Source organism: Triticum aestivum, chromosome 2A (genome assembly GCF_018294505.1).
Source record: "Triticum aestivum cultivar Chinese Spring chromosome 2A, IWGSC CS RefSeq v2.1, whole genome shotgun sequence".
Classification (NCBI taxonomy): domain Eukaryota; kingdom Viridiplantae; phylum Streptophyta; class Magnoliopsida; order Poales; family Poaceae; genus Triticum; species Triticum aestivum.
Genome location: NC_057797.1, coordinates 453,364,521 through 453,371,286, shown reverse-complemented (window position 1 = coordinate 453,371,286; position 6,766 = coordinate 453,364,521).

The following is a 6,766-nucleotide window of genomic DNA, read 5'->3' as shown; positions in this document are numbered from 1 at the left end:
CTGAAGTGTAGCTAAATCGGAGCAGCATTGCAAGCAAGAGCGAGACCAGCAGCGCGAGCAAGAGCAATAGCAAGAGTAGACCAGGCAGGGGACCGAGAGCAAGAGCAGAGCAGCAGCGCGAGCGAGAGCTAAAGCAGCAGCAGCTCCTACTGATGTGGACATCGCCGCCGAGGGAGCGACACCGTGGAGGAAGTGGCCGGCGACACCACTGTGGATGGAGTCGCGCCGTGTTGGCTCGGGACCGAGCGTCGGCAGCACCGTGAGATCGAATCAAGAAGAAAATGCGGTGATTAGTGTACAACCTCTTTGGTGGCGCCGATTAGGCCTCAGCTTCATCCGAGGAAACGGTGATGATGATGCTCTTCCAGTGGTGCAGGTGAAGACGGCGGTGTGGGAATGGAGGTGGCGCAAAAGATGAGGGGAACGTCGGGGCAGCTCCTTGGATGTGGAGGACGGGGTGGCTAAACCGGCAGGACGATGAGATCAACGACGGATCCTCATCCGGCATGGTGGATGAGAGACGTTGAGCTGTTGCTGTGGACGACGTCATCGGGGAAGAGGCTCCGGCTAGGTGGCGGACGGAGCAGGGTGTGGGGTTTCGTCGCGGGTTTTCGCGGCCTCGGTGTACGAATAGGTGGGCGGATGGGATGGCAGTGGGGAACCATGGCTTAGAGATGCACTTTTCCGAAATGTGGGGTAAGTTACGAAAGTACCCCCACCGATTTGAGGCGGTTCTTTCGGTTCAGGGGTACCACGGGCATTTCACGTGTCGGGATTTCATAGGAGGTGGGAGTTTTCATGCGCGTTGTAATTTCGGAATAGCAAGGCGCGGGTTGAGATGGAGGGAGTTGTCGGAGCACAATGAGACAAAGATATATCTTAAATATTTCGGGCTAACAAGGCGCGGGTTGAAGAGGCGGGAGTTTCGCAGCACGATAGACAAAGACGCTAGCTTGAATTTTCGGCATAACAAGGCGCGGCTTGAAATTTCGGAACAACAAGCTTAACGTGTACCCCAAAAAAAGACAATTTGCACCTCAACACGCACAACACACACACAAACACCATTTAGACTAGAGTAAGGTACATGTGCATTGCACGCATGAGATTTGGCAACCAAATTATGAATAAATACCACATTATAGCATGCAAGCTTTGAGTCATATATGCATGATGTAGATGTTCGTTTAATTCTTATAGTTCATTTCATTCAAAATCATCTAGTTTTTATAAGAAAGCTAATCTATTTTAAGATTCATGGAATTGTGCGTCATAAGACATAAAGTAAAAACAAATAATGGCAAATCATGTAGAAAAACATTTGGGCAATTATGATACGGAAGATTCTAAAACAAATAAGAAGTGCTTGTGTTTTTATGTTTGTGCATTATGCTTAAGTTCAACCATGGAGTCTTCTAGATTATACATGTGGCGAAATCTGGTGGAATCTAGATGATATCCAACGGCCAGTAGTGCTCAAATTTGCCATCTTTTGACCATCGGATTCGCCTCATCCAACGACCATCTTTCAAAGTTAAAGTTACCCGCAAACAATATAAAAATATATAATATATAATATATATAGGGGTATAGATATAGATATGTGATGCGAAAGCCGCCCATCATCTCCAATTAGAATAGTATGTCCATGCACGGATGCGATGTGGCCAAATGATGTCTGCCATCGGTATCTCAAATTCAAATCAGTCTGACCTTGTTCAATGTGTATACATTACAACATGCTCGTTTCCAAACCACACCGCGCAGATCTCCGTTATATTCATGAATGCATGGGTTTCAAACATCAGGATCTCTTATTCAAATATTTGAATTCAACTTTACATTGATTATGACTTCACCTATTATTTTACACCCACGCAGTAGTCTTCTCTTTATAATTGTACCACTAACTTGCTCTCGTGCATGCATGCACACACACTACCAGTCGGCATTATCCATCGCACGCATGCAATCTTTTTCTTCAGGTCGGTCTCCCATGAAGGCACACACCCACACACATCCCCCTCTCCATCATATCGGGCATTCTTTATCTCTCACGCGTGCATGCGTAACGATCGATGTTCCTCTATGTATGTGTGTATATAGCTAGGTCTTTCATAGTTTTCCACACAAACCGATCAATTGATATATCCAGTGAGGTCTCACCCTCTTTCCCACGTCCACATCGATCAATCTATACCTCTCTATATAGGATTAACATATATAGCTAATACACCCACATTAATTATATATCCAACGTCCCCCTCTCATCATCCATGCCTTCCGCTTCATCTCTCAGACGCGTGCACAATGGCGAAGACAGGGGCAGTAAGGGCCCTGCCCCCCTCCCCCCTAACATCACTATATATCGAGGCTAATATGAATGTGATCATTAGACAATTGCTGCTAAAAATGGTTTAAGTTCATGAATTGACCCTCCTCGTAAAGAATTAGCAGTGCTTGGCCCCCTAGCTCATTTATTTGACATGGCTCCGCCACTGCGCGCAACAGCGCACGTGTTTGCCCCCTCTCTCTCTAAATATCAATCTCGCACTTGTGCATTCCTTCATAGTCTCCCTCCACTCGGCCCCTCGCACCATCTTCTATCCCCCCCACCAGATTTTGCCACATGTACAATCTAGCAGACTCCATGGTTGAACTTAAGCATAATGCACAAACCTCAAAACAACAGTGGTTCTCTTCTGTTCTAGAATCTTCCGTATCATAACTGCCCAAACTTTTTTTCTAGTTGAATTGCCATTATTTGTTTTTACTTCCATGAATCATAAAATAGATTAAGGGCTTCTTTGATTCAAAGGATTCTCAAAGGAATTTTGGAGGGTTCTAATCATTAGGAATTTTTCCTATCTTGGTTGTTTGATTCGTAGGATTGTAAACCATAGGAATTTTTCCATATGATTCATTTGCACAAGATTCATAGAAAACATCCCATCCACTCAAACCTCTTTGAAAGAATTCTGCCTTTTTTCTATGCACAATCAAACACTCGTACAATCCTGTGGGATTCAAGACGACATTCCACTATAATCCCATGTTTTTCCTATTCCCGCGTTCTTAGCTTTTTTATAAAAACTAATTGATTTTGAATGAGATGAACTATAAGAATTAAATGAAGGGCTACATCAGGCATATATGACTCAAAACTTACATGCTATAGTGTGGTATTTATTCATAATTTGGTTGCAAAATCTAATGCGTGCAATGCACGTGTACCTTACTAGTACTTCGAGTATGTGCAAAACACGTAAATTACAATACCAATGGCACGCTACACATTGTCTCACTTACAGTTCATGAAGCCACGTGGCACATGTGGAGGCATTGTCGCGACCTCCTTGTGTGGATTGATCACAGTGACGTGCTGCTGGTTCCAGAAGAATGTACTCGTCCTCCCTAAGCCATACTGGTGGTACATGCACGAAGCGAAGATGTGCACGCACGCCATGCACGCACTCATTCCCTCGCACGCACACGTGGGTACATGGGCGGATGCAATTTTGTACCAAGATCCACCCCATGTGATAATTTGACGCGTGTAAAGTCGTTCACTTCATTGATGGTCAATTAATACAGCGCGTTGAAATTGAGTGGACGTGAGGGCCGAAGAAAGACATTATTACTCCACTGCGCGCATGCGAGTAGTTAACTCATGGGTTGCTAGTAGTACTTCCATTGGTCTCCTTCGTATTTTGTGCCAATTTTTGATAGTAACATAATATTTACACATTTGAGCAGTGTAGTACCTGAAATTTATGTTCCGCTAAACTCATCGGGAGCCATTTCGGGCCTCGAAACCAAAACCAGTAATTAATCTTTACCTTGTTCCCATCACATTCGAAAGCCTACTCACACCTACTAGTACGTACCAAACCTGAACGTGTTCCCACTATGCAGGTATTATTACTAGTTCTAGTACTTGGGTTATAAAAAGGGGAACTACCTAACCGAAAATTACTCTATGTTTCCTCCTCATAAGTACTTCTTCTTCGTTCGTCGTTGCCATGGCCGGTGAGCAGAGCTCTAGGTCGAGAACTACTCGTAACAAGGGAGCGGCAACCAAGGCTGCGGAAAAAAAAAGAGGGCTCGCCGCCACGCAGAGACCTCGAAAGATCTCTCACGGGCAGACGATGGCTCCCAGGAGCGCCCTAGCCGCGGAGGTGAACATGCCGAGCCGGCGGAGCTGGAGTCGTTATCCCTCGACGGCATGCCCGATCAGCTCAATAAGCAGAAGGAGTTCATCCAAGGCTTGATGGAGTTGCTGAAGGAGAGCCTCGAAGACATGCCCGATGAGCTCAATCAGCAGGGGGAGTTGACCGCCGGCTTGGTGATGCTGCTGAAGAAGAGCATTGCCTCGGAGAAGAAGGCGACTGGTGAAATCCTGCGACTTCAGGAGGACAAGGCGAAGCTCTGCCACGAGATCGACCTGTTGAAGGAGAAGAACGCCGGCTGGAAGAAGCTGCACGAGAATAGTAGTTCCTCGATGAAGATGCTATAGGCCCTCATCATGGAACAGAAGGAGGAGTTGGCGAAGCTCCACATCGAGCACGCGGCTGCTGTCAAGGTACATAATGCGGCTGTGGAACAGATGATGAAGGCTCGCGTCGAGAAACCCCGCGTCATGGACAGAATGAAGAAGATGGCGGAGGAGACGCGCAAGGAGATGGAGGTCTTGGAGGCGATGAAGAAGCAGTTATGACTCCGCGGCGAATTAGATCATTTGGGGTGATAATCTTCCTTCTTCTTTTGCTCCTGTGTTTCATCTTTTGCTTCGGGTGTTTCGCCGCACGTGTCACATTCTCTGCGAGGCATGAATAGAACAATGATTTTTTTAGGGAATGAATAGAACAATGCTAACAATGAGATGACTAGCAAATTAGATAATTTTTTATCACCATATGGCACTGGGCTACCGTGTTTCGTGCTCCTCTGTCGTAGTACTACTCCAGTGGAAAACTTGAGTATACTGCATGGTTCTTTGCTCCTCCTCGATCAGGTCGTCGGCGCATTTATACGAGCAGTCAAATCACAAGGCCCCGCCTTCCAGCAGTAATGAGCCGTCAAATCACAAAGGCCCTCGCCTCTCGTGAAACCGACCAAGCTAGACTTCCCCGCCCTCTAGCCTTTTAAAAAATGTATACTTTTTTACAGCAGTAGTATCGATGGATTGCACCATGGAGCAAAACTTGAAATTAAAAAAAGGTGGTACATATAGAGAGCGCTCGTCGCCAAATTATGCATATAGTACTATTAAAAAGGCTAGTCACAATAATGGTGTCCAGCACAACCCACCCCTCAAATAAAACTAAGAGGGTGCTTGGATACGTTTTAGTCCCATGACTAAAATTAGTGGGACTAAAACATGCTAGCCTCACCCATGCTTGGATCCAAATACTAAAAAGGCTAAAATCAAGTTAATGAGCATTTATTATCCTCCAAACCCTCCAATCCAGAACTCGCCTGTGTTAAAGGAGAGGAGTTAAATGAGTAGAGAGAGGATTAATCCACATTTTAGTAGGGGTACCCCTGACTAAAAAATTAGTCTCAAGACTAGTTTTAGCCCCTCTTTAGTCAGGGGTGCTTGGAACTTTAGCCTCTTAAAGAGACTATTTTTAGTCATACTAAAATAAGTCCCTTGGATCCAAGCACCCTCGAAGTATCCTGGAATTCTTTGACAAAACTAAGCACCCTGAAATTCTTTGACAACTAAACTGCTGGCTATATGATGTTGGCCATATATATTGTACGTATATAATGTGAAGAAACGAGTGGTAGTACTATACCAAATAAAAGATGAAATGTAATAAATACTAGTATGTACGTACTGAAGAGTTAAAGTAACGAGAAGAAACATAACATAGTTCTGCTGGGGGCTCAGCACAACACACCCCTCAAATAAAATTAAGCACACCTGAAATTAAACTTTGCAACTATTCTGGTAGACACTGCATTAGAACCACCATGAGCAACGACACTGCCACCTTACTCGAAGTCCTCGTCCACGTCCTCGACTTCGTCCTTGTCCCTCTTCCTCTTGGACGATACTTCTTTGCTTGAACCGCACACTTGGTTGTTGCTCTTCATCCAACCCTTGTAGATATTGAAGCAAAGGTAGCCATCCATTGCAGCGTAGTGGATGTGGTCTATATCTAGTACATGACGATGAAACGTGTATGGAGGTTTCTCCAGTTTACCGTACGAAGGATGAACCATGGCTCCTGCCAGGGTCAGCATTGAAGGCTGACGAGAGGACACCAGCCGATTCTTCTGGAGGTCGAAGGCGTTGCCTACAACGAGGCCCATCCGACGCAGGATATCTTTGTCGTTACCAAAGTCTACAGTAACAAATTTGACTAGGTTGCTCTGGAGGAAGTCCTTAAAATCCTGGCACTCAAGGTCGGCATGGCATATGTGGTAGACCAAGCATAAGTCATGCACGCAAACCTGGATCATGGCGGGCTTCTTCCTCTCTTCGTCCTTTAGATCCTTCTCTGGTCCTAGGACTGTGGTGTACTCAACATCTAGCCCAGCGACCCACTCATCATCTGAGTCTTCGAACATGAGTCTGAAGCGAGAAAGGCATCATTTCACTATCGCAGAAGAACGAGTGTAGATGACGTCGAACTCATCGCCGGTGATGGTTCTAACCTTGTACTCACCGCCGATCGTGGAGTTTTGGGACACCATGGATTTGGGAGGAGGGTTAGGATTAGTGGAACTACCGTAATGTGAATGGACGGGACGACTA